This window comes from Globicephala melas, chromosome 20, assembly GCF_963455315.2.
Source record: "Globicephala melas chromosome 20, mGloMel1.2, whole genome shotgun sequence".
Lineage (NCBI taxonomy): Eukaryota > Metazoa > Chordata > Mammalia > Artiodactyla > Delphinidae > Globicephala > Globicephala melas.
Genome location: NC_083333.1, coordinates 47166503 through 47182337, shown reverse-complemented (window position 1 = coordinate 47182337; position 15835 = coordinate 47166503). Strand labels below are relative to the sequence as shown.

The window sequence follows — 15835 nt, the reverse complement described above, 5'->3', positions numbered from 1 at the left end:
AACAGCATTATTCAGAGTAGCTATAACTTGGAAAAAACTCCAAGTGTGCACTGATGGATGAATGGATAAGCAATATATGATATATACATACAATATTATTCAACCTTAAAAAGCAATATGCTACAAAGTGAATAAATCTTGAGGATGAAATAAGTCAGTCACAAAATGACAAATACTGTATGACTCCACTTATATGAGGTACTTACAGTAGTCAAAATCATAGACCGAAAGTACAATGGTGGTTGATGGGGGCTGAGGGAGAGGAAAATGAGTTATTGTTTAAAGGGTATAGAGGTTCAGTTTTACAAGGTGAAAAAAGTTCTGGAGATAGATGGCAGTGATAGTTGCACAGCATTATGAATGTACTTAATTCCAAACTGTACATTCTTAAATGGATAAGATGGTAAATTTTAGGACTTCCCTGGTGGCACAGTGGTTAAGAATCCGCCTGCCAATGCAGGGGACACAGGTTCAATCCCTGATCTGAGAAGATCCCACGTGCCGCAGAGCAACAAAGCCTGTGCACCACAACTACTGAGCCCACATGCCACAACTACGCACCTAGAGCCCGTGCTCCACAACAAGAGAATCCACCATAATGAGAATCCCGCTCACAGCAATGAAGAGTAGCCCCCCACCTCAGGCTTCCCTGGTGGCGCAGTGGTTAAGAATCCGCCTGCCAATTCAGGGGACACGGGTTCGAGCCCTGGTCCAGGAAGATCCCACATGCCGCGGAGCAACTAAGCTTGTGCACCACAACTACCGAGCTTGCACTCTAGAGCCCACAAGCCACAACTACGGAAGGCCGCGTACCTAGCACCCGTGCTCCACAACAAGAGAAGCCACTGCAATGAGAAGCCCACGCACCGCATGCAAGAGTAGCCCCTGCTCACTGCAACTATAGAAAGCCCCCGCGCAGCAACAAAGACCCAACTCAGCCAAAAATAAATAAATAATTTTTAAAAAAGATGGTAAATTTTGTTATATATATTTTACCACAACAAAAAAAACTGGAAAGTCACCTCACAGATTACATGTTAATTACAAAAGGGAACAGGGATTTTTACAATGAAGAAATATGGTGGACACCATCATAACTAGGTGTTCAAATTAAACTTCACCAATAACAGGACAAATGGACATTAGGTGCTTCTTGGTGTGATGCAGTTAGAAGTATACGATACTACGAATGTAGTATTTTTGACAAAGATGGTTAACTTCAATCTAATAATGATGAAATTGTCAAACAAACCCAGGTTATAGGAACTTTTACAAGACAACTGACTTGGAGTCTTTAAAAATGTCAATGAAAGATAAATGCTATGAAAGACAAAAAAAGAGTAGGGTGACTGTTCTACATTAAGGAGACTAAATACACTTGAGAACCAAGCGTAATAAATGACTCTTGACTGGATCATTAATTAAAACATACACAGTTATAGGGAATTCCCTCAGTCCAGTGGTTAGGACTCAGCACTTTCACTGCTGAATTCAATCCCTGATTGGGGAACTAAGATCCTGCAAGCTGCACAGCGTGGCCAAAAACAAAAACAAACAAAAAAACCATACACAGTTATAAAGGACATTACTGGGTCAAGTGCAGAAATGTAAAAAAATATATATATATATATATATACACACATATATATATATACATATATATATATTAGATACTGTATGCCTATATATTAGATATATGAACGTTAAATTTGGGGAATCTATAATGGTAAGTGGAAAAATATTTACCTCCCATGCACGCTTTCTCAGGATGCCACTGGAGAATATTCTCCACCAAAATGAGGGAATAAACCAATAATGGGGAAAACATGGGAAATAATTTCTCCATAGCAGAGTAGAAATAAAGAGAACCCCCAGAATGACAGTGAAGAGTAAGCCAGGACAACAGCTATGTACTGGAAGTAGAAGGCAGACAATTTATAGGTTGGAGCCAGTCAGAAGACTCTAAGATTTTACAGAAGATAAAAATTAATAGAATAGCTGATCATCTCAACATTCTCAGAGATTTAGAAAATGATGAAGAGTAAGGTTGAATAAATGACAGATCGGTACAGAGAAAACTAAGCAAAAAAAAAAAATATCAAGACCATTATTAACTCCAAGGAAAGAGTTGTACAGGAAAGAAATCATGGGATTTTATGCAACCAAATTGTGTATAGCAGTTACACATTCATAAAACTGTAAAGACTGAATATTGATAGAACAAAAGTTACAACATAACTTGACTGGGTAGTTGATAGTGGGAGATGGGAAAGGCAAAGGTGAACAGTGAGGGTAAGGAGAGGAAAGAGAACCAAATCCTCATCTTCCACAGTAGGAATCCAATTAATACCTAAAAATGAAAAATCAAGATGTAGGAAGACCAGTTTTTTATTTACAGACAAAGGGGTGTAAGAAATATATCAGCTAAAATAAATGAAAGTGGGAAGGGGCTAAGGACTGCTGTTTTATTGTAACAAACTTTGTGGAACAATATGACTTTTATTTTTTTATTTTTTTAATAAATTTATTTATTTATTTATTTTTGGCTGTGTTGGTTCTTCGCTGCTGCCCGCAGGCTTTCTCTAGTTGAGGCGAGCGCGGGCTATTCTTCATTGCGGTGAGCGGTCTTCTCATTGCGGTGGCTTCTCTTGTTGCAGAGCATGGGCTCTAGGTGCGAGGGCTTCAGTAGCTCTGGCACGCGGGCTCAGTAGCTCTGGCACGCGGGCTCAGTAGCTGTGGCTCATGGGCTCTAGAGCACAGGCTCAGCAGTTGTGGCACACGGGTTTAGTTGCTCCATGGCATGTGGGATCTCCCCGGACCAGGGATCGAACCCGTGTCCCCTGAATTGGCAGGCAGACTGTTAACCACTGCACCACCAGGGAAGTCCCAATATGACTTTTAAACTATGTACACATATCACTTTGATGAAAATAAAAATGTAAACAGTTCATCCTATAATGTTAAGTGAAGAAGCCAAAGATGAAGAATGGTGTGTAAAGTAAGTATAATTTGTATTAAAAAGTTGGCAGAGTGGGAAGAGAATACATGAGCATCTGTTTGAATATGAATAAAATCTTTGGTAATTATTAAGAAATAATTAACTTGAAATTTAAATTAACATGTCTGATAATTACTATTAAGAAATTATAACAAGAAATAAATAACACTGCTTGACTCTGGTAAGGGGAACTGAGTGGCTACAAGACAGTTAGGACAGAGCCTGTCACTGTATACGCTTTTGTACATTTAAAATTTTGAACTATGTGAACATATTACTTATGTATTAGCATAACTAAAGATTTTAAATAAGTTTAATAAAAGGCTTTACCCATTAGTTTCTTGCTACTCTGACTCATCTCATATCTGCCTGAGCATTTAAGTAGACAAATGGCACGTCATTCACTCATTTATTAATATGTGTTACTATGTAACTGACTCTGTCGTCTCCTCAATGAATAGCTGGAAGTTTTCAACAGGAGTATCAGATAAAATATTTTCATATTAAGTGTAAAGCTGGACTAGAAAAATCCTAAGGTACATTCAAAAACTAAAAGTTCTCTTCAGTACTCGGATTTTTATAAAATGGAATCAAAGGGAAATTAAACAGCTTGCCTTGTCAGGCCCAGGTACTACTAAATGCTGAAGCACAAAACACAAACAACCCAGCTATCTGTCATCTTGATGCCAATTTACTGATATAACACCTAGTAAACTTAAAAACTAATCAAGCTCCTATCAACCTACTAACCCCCCAACATGTGTGCCAACTTATATGACTTAAGGACAGATTTGAGCAGTCTACAAAAACTGAGGGTAATTTTTAGGAACTCCATTAATGAGTGCACTCTCTATTTCTACCATAAGAGATAGCCAAATATTCATAAATGAAACCTTATACTTCTTGAAAAAAATTCTCTAAAACTGAGTCTGCTTTTCAAGCTTAACTCCATGAATTCATTCAGAATTTTCAAACTTCATGTTACCATTTCCAAAAATGAAAATCATTATACAAGCTTATTCTGTCTGGGATGACCACTCTGCCACGCAATTTCAATTCCTGATGTCATGTGATGGTAAACACTACTGTGGTTCCTTATATAAAGGAGGGTGAGTGCAGCATGCTGAAAGGATGGAATAAGCCTAAATCCCAAATAACATCATTGGAAGGCCAAACCAATTGGGACCACCAACCTTTGGGTAAGGCATTAACATCCCTTGTTGTTGAAGTCTCTTTTCACTTGCTTCCTTAAACATCCTGAGACTAGAGGCTAAATGGCTTTATGGTAGCGTGAGTAAATAACAAACTGGTAAGAGAACTGGGTATCATTAGAGCATACACAGTAAGATTGACTTGTTGAACTCATAAAAACCCATGCCCTATCAATCAGATTCATACTCTTTGTGTAAGTGAAGTGGCCTTATGACACTACTTGTCATAGTTTCCTCTATTTAACATCATCTCACACAGTCCATTAGATCCAAGTAAAGTAGTGAATACTCACTAAATTTTAAAATTAGTGAAACAAACAAAAAACGAGTTAAGCAATAATCTGTTAAAGTGGAAGATCAATGAAGGCTTCCTTTAAAAATGTTACTCACGGGCTTCCCTGGTGGCGCAGTGGTTGAGAGTCCGCCTGCCGATGCAGGGGACACGGGTTCGTGCCCCGGTCCGGGAATATCCCACATGTCGCGGAGCGGCTAGGCCCGTGAGCCATGGCCGCTGAGCCTGTGCGTCCGGAGCCTGTGCTCCGCAACGGGAGAGGCCACAACAGTGAGAGGCCCGCGTACCGCAAAATAAATAAATAAATAAAATAAAATAAATAAAAATGTTACTCACCTCAATAGTTAAATTTTTTTTGGCCAGTGAGTGTTTGGTGTTCATTTACTTCTTCACAATCTTATTGTTTTAAGGGCTTGGAAAGACGCTTGATGTGTATCTGCTGTTATTATTAATCTTTAAGAACATGTTAGAAATGATATAAAAACCTTTTTCTGAATTGTAAAAAGACTCCTCCAACTAGAAATACTAAATTCCAATAACTTTTATTTTAATTTACTTCTTTTCTAAACCAAGACTTTTAGGATATTAGCTATGAAAAAAAAAAATTTTTTTTTAAGAAAAAAACCACTAGCCCCAGACCTGTTAAACCAGTCTGTGTGACAGGTAAAAAAGTTTCCTAGAGCTTCCCTGGTGGCACAGTGGTTAAGAATCCACCTGCCAATGCAGGAGACACGGGTTCGAGCCCTGGTCCGGGAGGATCCCACATACCGCGGAGCAGCTAAGCCCGTGTGCCACAACTACCAAGCCTGTGCTCTAGAGCCCATGAGCCACAACTACTGAGCCCATGTGCCGCAACTACTGAAGCCCACGTGCCTAGAGCCCGTGCCCTGCAACAAGAGAAGCCACTGCAATGAGAAGCCCACACACCACAACGAAGCGTAGCCCCGACTCGCCGCAACTAGAGAAAGCCTGCGCGCAGCAAGGAAGACCCAACGCAGCCAAAAATAAATAATTTTTTTAAAAAAGTTTCCTAGTCATTGACTGAAAAGGAAATAGAATGTTACGTAGTGATCTACACCTGAACCATGTCCACAGCACTTTGAAAAGGTAAGGATCTGATGAGAGAGTTTTAAGGCTGGCTTTCGCAATGCCAGTTCTTTGACATAATCTAGTCATCTGAACTATAAGATCATTAAGCCAAATGTCACAATTTCTCAGTATTTCTTCAAACTTTAAAAATAATTAAATCTTATGCTAGATGTATTTCTATTCTGCACTGGTAATTCAAAACAAAACTTCTACAACATGTAAACACAAGGGACTTCATAAATTCTTTGCCTTTGACATCTTTCATATGCCATTTTCCAATGTTTGGTAACTTTTTGGAGTCACAAGAGTCCTCCTGTTATTGGAAATGAGGAAACCGAGGCAGGAGAAGAGAGTTGCTATTTTGTAGTAAGCAGGCATCCTGCTCTATTAGACCACAGTGCTTTTTTAAAAGTGCCTATCAAGGGGCTTCCCTGAGCTTCCCTGGTGGCGCAGTGGTTGAGAGTCTGCCTGCCGATGCAGGGGACACGGGTTCGTGCCCCGGTCCGGCAAGATCCCACATGCCGCGCAGCGGCTGGGCATGTAAGCCATGGCCGCCGAGCCTGCGTGTCCAGAGCCTATGCTCCGCAATGGGAGAGGCCACAACAGTGAGAGGCCCGCGTACCACACACACACAAAAAAAGTGCCTATCAAATAGGCAGCACAGAAAGCCTTCTCCTCACAGACATCCAAGGCATCCCCACCAAGAAGCAAGAGACAAAGCAGAGAATTCCTACCCCCCCCCACCCCCCAGGAAGAAGAAAGCATGTAACAAAAGCATGCTTCTCAATCTGCACTGTGGACTGGGAGGGAAAAAAAGAATGAAAACAGAGTCAAGGGGGACCAACTTCTGAGACTCAAGACTAGGCTATTAGGTTTGTTTCACACATTGGGAAATTACTGAAACACTGCTTAAGGAGAAATGGAATCAGGAATTCCTGGGGTCTTTTGATTTCAATCTTAAACCCCCAAACGAAAACACCTAAAGTTAAAGTATTTCGGCAACCTGAGCAGTTTTTAGCTTATTCTTACTTGTTTCTATAAAACCCACAAGGCCTACTTGGAGTCCCTGATATTTAGAGCTGATTCCAAGTGTCGGCTAGCGGCCACCTTCCCGCGTCCAAATCCAAAAATAATGTTGGCGCTGACCCGGGCAAGACCTTCAGGCACGTTTTCCTCTGGAATCATTAGCCTCACACCACCTTGCGACGTCCTATCTCCGATAGCTTCCCTTGGTAAGTATGGCAAAGGTGAGGGATAGAGTTAAGAGCAGGCATGTACCTTTACTACGTCCCACACAGAAAACATAATAAAACCCTGGGAGCAGGAACTGGCAAGGGACACCTCGTCCGGCCCTGGCTCCCACCACGATACAAAGACACAGCGAGAGCAACAGAAGCCCGGGTCTCTGCACCCCACACCTCACTCTGCAAAAGAGGCAGAGTTCCAGCGCAACTGAACCCAACCCTCAACATCCCCTTCCCACGTGGGTCCTTCTCCCTTTCCCGAGCGCAGGGTCCCATTAGAGACAGGGGTCTGGAAGGGATCAGACCACGCCGGGGCTGGGGCGGGAGGATGAGGGGACCCGCTCCAGGCAGTCTCACCAGCCCCTTCCTAGAGGCCCTGGGCTGTACACCTCCCAGTTCCGGGGTCTGAGTTCCCACGCCCGGAGACCCCAGGCCCCCCAGGTCTCCCCAGAGGGGAACTCGAGGCCCCAGAACTGCGGGGAGGGCTGGGCTGCCAAGCACCGGGTCCAGACGGGATGGAGTCCGGGCCGCGTGCAGCGGAAGATGGGAGGCGGCCCCTCGCAGCCGCCGCCCCTCCCCGGGGCCCAGCCTCTCCCGGTCCCGGATCGCAGGCTCCGGGGCGGCCCTCCCCTCACCTCAAGGCGGCGGCGGCGTCCGAGGTCCGGCGGTACCGGAGCCCCTGCGCGGAGGCGGTGCTGGGCGGGAGGAGACGCCGGCAGCCCCGGCGATGGCTGACAGCCGCGCAACACCAGGCCGGCCCGGCACACGGGGGAGGGGCGGGGCTTTACGGCGCCGGCCCCGCCCCGCCCCCGCTCCCACCTCAGCCGGCGAGCCCCGTGAGGTGACTACGTCCGGGGTTACTCGAGGCCGTTCACCTCCGACCCCGCTCCCGGCGGCGGCGCGGTCCGGGTGGCAGCCAGGAGAGGCGCGGGCCGGGAGGGCCCGGCGACAGCCAATGGGAGAGAGGCGCGGGGCGGGGCGACGTGAGGCGATGCAGATGGTCCGAGCGCCGCTCTGCCATTCGGGGCCCAGCGGCTAGAGGGCGGGCGGGTCCCGGGTGGCCGCGGGCCCTTTCTCCGGGGGCGGTGTGCGGCCGGCCGGGCGCCTCCCCCTCCCGGCAGATGGGGGAATGGGGGACTGGCCCCACACGCCCCTCCCACCCCTGAGAGACGCGGGGGTCTGCCGGCTCGCTGCGCGGGAACGGAGCCCGGAAGGGATCAGGACTGACTGGGGCTGGCGGTGTGCGTGAACACCTCACCGTGTTCAATCCCAGCGCCCCGAAGAGGTGGGTATCGCATCCGTGAATTGCCCAGGATCACACAGCGTGGTTTCCAAGTTAGTGCAGGCAAATTAACGCCTGTTCTGGGACAACATAACCGGCCTCGCTGGGCTTGCCCGCCCCAAAGGAGTCTGAGGGGCTGGATCCTGAAGCATTGAGGGGAAGCCTCGATGAAGGAAGCTCTGTAAGAAGAGCAGGGTGCCAAAGGACAGGCTCCTGTGCCTGCCCCGAGCCCGGAAAGTGATGGCAGTCAACTCCTGACTTCTCCGAAAGGAGCGTGCCTCCCCACCTCCACGGTGGTTACACCAGGCCTTTGAGAAGCAGCCAACCAATTTTTCTAGTTTTGCCAGTTATTTTATAGCAGGACTTTCATGGTGGCTGTGTGTTGAAAATTAATAGTAACTGGAAAGAGTCCCAACATATAATACAACTATAGGGCAGGAGAGAAAGAAAATTAGAGAAAATTGCACTTCAGAAGAATGGGTGAGTTTAACTCCTTCCAACCCTGCCCAGAGTACTTTTCTGATCCTTGCACAAGCTTGTGCTAAAGGTCCAGAGGCACAGAGGATGACAGTTTGGTGCCAGAAGAAGTTCTGTGCCAGAGGGCAAAAAGTGAATAGGGTATAGATACACCACCTGAGGTCAGAAGTTCTTGGGTGGAAGCAGAAGCAGGAGGATGGAAAGGGTGGTCAACAGGAAAGAGTATTCATCTAGGAGCCCTCGTCATACCACTAGGTGCTGGCTCCTCCAAGAGTTTACCAACCTACTTTAAAATAATAGAGACTGGAAACAGAAATTTAGAAAGAAAATGTGAACTTTACAGAGAAGTGACCCATGTTTCACAATAACTGTCATTAGGTACATCTGTCAGTTGAACAAAGAGCGGAAAATCACGATGTAAAGATAACTGAGCAAAACCTCAAGGTTTAACAAGATGTTTGACTTGACTGACTCGCAGAAAAAAAAAAAAAAGTCCTGGGAAGAGGGAAGCTTTGCCTCTCCCTGATAGTGCTCTATGAAAGAAGTGACTTTGTAAAGATCCAGAAATCTTGAGGTTGCCTGTTTTATTTTTCATCTACCTTTCCTAGTTCCTATTACTTATAATAGGTTCTTTCTTAGCGGTGTTGCTGTTTATCAGCCTCAGGAGCACTGCAAAACCAGGGAGTGGTGCTCAAAAACTGTCCTTATGGGAAACTTCAGCAAGCCCTTACATGGCCTGCTTTTTGACCTCACTGAACTTTTGAAGTAACTGAGCTCTCTAAAGAACTAGCCAAGGAAAGGCCTAATGAATGAGCTGCCGTGAAAGAAAATGAAGAATGAGTTAGGATACACCACTTACATATGATATAATAATCTAATTACTGTTATCAAACGGTAAGACAACTGGGCAGAGAGGTATGTCTCTAAGACAGTACACCTGGAATTTTAACACCTCCTAAGTGTTGTGCTGTTTGGTGCATGCCACAACCTGCCTATCTCTACTACAGGCTCTTTAGAGCTGTTTCATGGGTACTTGCCACACAAGCTTATGTCTGTAAAAAGTGGAGGAGGAAAGCTAAAGGGTGGAGAGAACTTTATACAAGACTAACAGGTGTGACAGAAGGGAGTGAGTGGCACATTTCGAGATGCTGAAACTAGAGGCTGTAATGGGCTGAATTGTGTTCTAGGCTGAATTGTGTTCTAAAATTTCTATGTCCAAGTCCCAACCCCCAGCACCTCAGAATGTGAGTATATTTGGAGATAGGCTCTTTCTTTAAATAGGAAATTGAATTAAAATGAGGTCATTAGGTGGGCCCTAATTCCAAATGACTGGTGTCCTTATAAGAAGAGGAGATTAGGACACAGACACACATACAGGGAAGACCATCTGTGAATCACAGTTGATGAAGCACTTACCAGAATGTGGCTGTTTTGCTGGAGAAGATGGCCATCTACAAGCCAAAGAGAGAAGCCTGAGAAGAAACCAACTCTGCTGACACAATCTTGGACTTACAGCCTCTAGAATTGTGAAGAAATTAACTTCTATTGTTTAAGCCATCCAGTCTGTAATACTCTATTACGGCAGCCCTAGAAAACTAATAAAAGTTCCCAAATATCAAATGGCCTTCAGGTTTTTCAAGAAGGTTAGATAAAGTTATCAGGGACTTTTTCCTAAGAATTCTAGCTACCTTCCAACCTTAAAGATGGTCTCTCGGGACTTCCCTGGTGGTCCAGTGGGTAAGACTCGGCATTCCCAATGCAGGGGGCCCAGGTTCTATCCCTGGTCGGGGAACAAGATCCCACATGCATGCCACAACTAAGAGTCTGCATGCCACAACTAAAAGATCCCGCACGCCGCAACTAAGACCTGGCACACCCAAAATAAATAAATAAGTAAATAAATAAATAAATTTTTAAAAAAAAAAGATGGTCTCTCACCCTACTACAGGGAAAATAAGAAAAGCCTGAGGGCATCCCTGTCTTTAAGATGATCCCAATCTAGTTGGGAAGACAAAACTAAACACCAAAACAGAGCGTCTAGATCTTATTCCTTAAATGATAACCATGTAAGTTTTATAAGAGCCATAGATAGGAGAGAATAAATTCTCAAATCTGAGCAAGCCCAGAAATACATAACAGTATGTGTGTCATTGTCTGGGACATTTTAGCACTTCATTGTCAATTCTACTTTAGTTTATGGTAGTGTTTCTCAAAGTATGTTCCACAGACCATCTTGAAACAGAATCAGTAGGTGCTTGTTAAAAATACAGATTCCCAGCCCCACTGTAGACTTCTTTTTAAAGCAGTAATTATTCACCCTGGAGTTAAGAACAACAGTTTAGGATTTATCATTATTGTCCCCCTCTTTGCTACCACATGTCTCTGATAAACAGCAATGTGTCCTACACACCTGTACTTCCTGGACAGGAAAGTCTGTCAGGTCAGGCCAAAGTTGAACCAAAGGAGGAAAGAAAGCGCCCGAATAGAAAATGGACCCATGAAGAGCACCCTGTCCTGGTGGCTCTCTGGCCATGGTTCCAAATTCCTTAAGTGGCAATGTCAGTGATGGACCTTTAAGACAGAGGATAGGGGATACACTGGGATGTTATTTCCCACTGGTTCCCAATATAGAACATATACTCTTATCCGGCTTCCAGCTCTTGCCATGCTTACTCTTACCTTTGCTTATGCTGGCAAACTCATCCTTCCCCCTTCCTAATTTTCTGAATTTTTCTAGTCCTTAGGAGCCCATTTTCTCTAAGAAGATCTCTTTTACATGTCCAGCTCCTACTGATTTATCCTTCCTCTGAATTCCTCTAGCAATCTGGTCACCACCACGTGGTTCAGCATTAGCCTAAAATTTTTTGTGTCTATGTTGGTTTTAGCTCTCCAGCTGAATTTTAATCTTAAAGGCAGAGAGCATGTCTTATAGTTCGGTACTCCCCCTCCATAGCTAGGTAGAGATATTCGTACGGGTTTCATTGACTAAAATAAAGGCTGGCTCTGTACCTGAGAGGCCACTTGCTCCTGATGTCTGCTTGTCCGTCTTCAGATCACTTCTGGGAGGCAAAACCTCCAGTAGGATACTTAGCTGCTTTACAGACGGACAGATTTCATCAAGAAAGTCAGTGCCTTGAGCAGAATTGAGGCTCCAGTTGCAAGACAGAAGAAAAAGAAGACACTAAGGCCTTATCAGAACACTATGTTCCTTTGCTCTAGTCAACCGTTCAGGTTTGTCCAGGGTTAAAAGCCTGAGGGAACTTCACACCATAAGGTCAGAAAATGTCTTCAGGGAGGCCACCTTATAAGTCTGGTCCTGATGATGAAAGGTAGGATTACACAACGAAGGACAGTGTTCCCAGTGGAGACTCCCCACGATGTTTTCACATGGACACTTGGGTTTTCACAAGGCATATCAGCTCTCCCTCCCTCCTTATTATCCAATCCCAGACACTTCCAGTCCCTATCTGTGCTATCCATAATTGGCAGTCACCAAAGCCTAGCTGCCTCTTACATGACACCTCCAGCATCTTTTTTTTTTAAAAAAGCCCTTTCTAAGTCCTATACACTTCATAACTAAATACCTAAAGAAAGTATAAGGGGACCTTTATCTGAAGGCAGGGAAAATAACTTGTTGAGGTATTGCCCGATCCTGGGATTCTAACAATTTTTTTTTTTTTTTTTTTTAAACGGTACGCGAGCCTCTCACTTCCATGGCCTCTCCCGTTGCGGAGCACAGGCTCCAGACGCGCAGGCTCAGCGGCCATGGCTAACGGGCCCAACCGCTCCGCGGCACGTGGGATCCTCCCGGACCGGGGCACCAACCCGCATCCCCCAGCATCGGCAGGCGGACTCTCAACCACTGCGCCACCAGGGAAGCCCCTAACACTTTATATTGATCAGCTTTAAACCTTCTCATCTCTGACCTCACTCTCCTGCAGGCCTGTGAGAGCGCTCCCGGTGAGCTTACTCCCTGCTCCTGCCTCACCTTCTCTTCAGCTTCCCCAGCGTCTCCATTTCTCCCGTGTCCGACCTAGCTTTCTCCTGCTGCATTTCTCCTGCTACCTCTCCTCCTTCTTTCTCACCTGTCTACCCCAAACAAACACCTTCACCCTCCACTACTATTATTATATATGAAACACAGTAAATAATAAAATACACTAATAATTTTTGTAGAGCCTTTAAAGGAAAACTGAGCCATTGCTCAACTTCCTTTTATCCTTTTCATCCCTTCAGTCTTAAAGTTTCCCTGTATCATAACTTGTGCCAGAAGATTTCAGTGTCTTTTTTTTTTTAAAGACAGGTTTTTATATTATTTATTATGTATTTATTTTTGGCTGCACAGCATGGGGGATCTTAGCTCCCCAACCAGAGATCGCAGAGTCTTAACTACTGGACCGCCAAGGAAGACCCCATCCTGTCTTTTTATTTTTATTATTTTTTAAAATAAATGTATTTGTTTTTTTGTTTGTTTTTTGTTTTGTTTTTTTGCGTCACGCGGGCCTCTCACTGTTGTGGCCCTTCCGGTTGCGGAGCAACAGGCTCCGGACGCGCAAGTTCAGCGGCCATGGCTCATGGGAGCAGCCGCTCCGCGGCATGTGGGATCCTCCCAGACCAGGGCACGAACCCGTGTCCCCTGCACCGTCAGGCGGACCCTCAACCACTGCGCCACCAGGGAAGCCCATATGTATTTGTTTTTATTCTTGGCTGCATTGGGTCTTCATTTCTGTGCACGGGCTCCCTCCAGTTGCGGCGAGTGGGGGCCACTCCTCGCCACGGTGCACGGGTCTCTCACCACGATGGCCTCTCCCGCTACAGAGCACAGGTTCCAGGCGTGTGGGCCTCAGCAGTTGTGGCATGTGGGCTCAGTAGTTGTGGCTCACAGGCTCAGTACTTGTGGCCCACGGGCTTAGCTGCTCCGCGGCATGTGGGATCCTCCTGGACAAGGGCTCAAACCCATGTCCCCCGCATTGGAAGATGGACTCTTAATCATGCGCCACCAGGGAAGCCCCATCCCTGTCTTTTTAAATCTCACCTCTGGTTAACATACTAGACCAGCAAGTAGAAACAGCAACACAAGTCTTGTCTATCAGTGGAACTACTGTGCTGATGTGCCCAAATTTCTTAATGAAAACGAAAAGGGGTCTTCCCTGGTGGCGCAGTGGTTGAGTCTGCCTGCCGATGCAGGGGACACGGGTTCGTGCCCCAGTCCGGGAAGATCCCACGTGCCGCAGAGCGGCTAGGCCCGTGAGCCATGGCCACTGAGCCTGCGCATCCGGAGCCTGTGCTCCGCAACGGGAGAGGCCACAACAGTGAGAGGTCCGCGTACCGCAAAAAAAAAAAAAAAAAAAAAAAACCCGAAAAGGAAGAAAGAGGATAAAGGAAACCAAAATGAATGAAAATAAAATGTAGTTTAAATCAATGAATGAGATGGCCATATCAATTGACTAGCATAGTTCTGGGAGTGAATACAGGCAAGCAGACCTGAGAAGAACTGGTTCTTGGTATTGGCAATCTTAGCCAACAGAGCAGCAGGGACACAGCCTTCTCTGTGTTCTGCACTGTAAAGGGCTGAGTTCTTTAATCAAGTAAACCAGGCTTTAAATCCTGACTCTGTCACTAATCAGCTCCGTGACTTTGAGCAAATGACCTCCTTTCTGAGCCTCAGTTTCCTTGTCTATAAAACTGAGGTAGAACACATACCTTGTGAGGTTGTGTTTTGGATTAAATGTTATAACCAAAATGTAAAGTTTCTAGTACAAAACTTGGAACATAGTAGGCATGCTGAAAATATTACTTTCCCCTTTCTCTCTGGGCCCCTCTCCATTTCCACTAGTGTTCAGTTAAGAACAAAATATCCTATGGACGCTCAATGAATTCAGGAATGATTATGTTATTAAATTCACTACCCCAGGCCAATATTCCCAGGGTAACAGAGCATGTGATCAGGGACCTAGGGTTAATCTGAATCCTTTACCCTTACTTGTAGGGAGCAAGTAAACAGGAGAACTGGCTGTGGCTGAAGCATCAATCAAAGGGTTGGCACTGTGAGGGTATGCCTGGCCCTGCTAGGTCCCATGGTTGTACCACACTGAAAAGGCAATTCGGCCCCTTTGGGACAACAGGAACTTTCATATACTGCAGATGGGAGAGTAAATGGGGACAACATCTTAGAAAACAGGTTGGCATTAATTAGTGAGGCTGAACCCTGCATATGTTATAACCCAGTGTCCATTTCTGGGTTTATACTCTGGAGAAACTTTCAAATGTGCCCAGGAACACTGTTCCTTATGGCCCCAAACTGGAAGCAACCCAATGTCTCTCAGCAGTAGAACAGATAAATAAGTTATGGTACATTCATACAGTGAAATATTATAAAGCAATGAGAATGAACACATTATTGGTACACGAAACAATATGGATGGGTTTTACAGACATAATGTTGAGCAAAGAAAGTCAGACATAATGTTGAGCAAAGAATGTCAGACACAAAAGAGTGTGTTTCCCGTTATACATAGTTCAAAAATAGGCAAAACTCATCTGTGGTGGTAAAAAATCTGGATAATGGTTACTCCTGATGGTGGGTAGTGACTGGGAGACAACATAAAGAGAGGTGTATTCACTTTGTGTTATACATAATAAAAAGTTTACTTTAAAAAAACATAGGGTATGATCTATCCATTTATGTAAGTGCAAGAGCAGGTAAAAAAATTTTTAAGTATTTTTAGTGATACATATGTAGATAGTTCACTATTTTTATAAATTTATTTATTTATTTATTTTTTGGCTACGTTGGGTCTTCGTTGCTGCACGCGGGCTTTCTCTAGTCGCGGCGAGCGGGGGCTACGCTTCGTTGCAGTGCACGGGCTTCTCGTTGCAGTGGCTTCTCTTGTTGTGGAGCACAGGCTCTAGGGACGTGGGCTTCAGTAGTCATGGTGCGTGGGCTCAGTAGTTGAGGCTCACGGGGTCTAGAGTAGTTGTGGCGCACGGGCTTAGTTGCTCCACAGTCAGGACTTGAACCTGAGTCCCCTGCATTGGCAGACAGATTCTTAACCACTGCGCCATGAGGGAAGCCCCGATAGTTCACTATTTTTAAAAAGCATGGGAAAATAATGACTGGGAGAAGGGAAAGGAGTGTGACCAGAGGGACAGACATACAAGGAGCTTCTTAGCTACTGGCAACGTTCAATTTCTTACTTTGGGTGATGATTACATAATGTTCACATTATTATTATTATTACA

The 15835-nt window shown here is 45.0% G+C and overlaps 1 protein-coding gene across 6 annotated transcripts in view; it reads right to left on the bottom strand.

Moving 5' to 3' along the window:
• ACACA (acetyl-CoA carboxylase alpha) overlaps positions 1-15835 on the bottom strand; it is a 272141-nt gene that overhangs the window by 225465 nt on the left and 30841 nt on the right. For 2 of the 6 annotated variants that reach the window (XM_030881876.2, XM_060290409.1), the window contains exon 1: positions 4600-4618. The exons of 2 other annotated variants lie outside the window; for them this stretch is intronic. The gene's annotated coding sequence lies outside the window, so the exon portion shown is untranslated. Of the gene's footprint in view, positions 1-4599; positions 4619-7469; positions 7670-15835 lie in introns of those variants that run through there. 2 more of the 6 variants (XM_060290414.1, XM_030881870.3) reach the window with 2 other exon arrangements.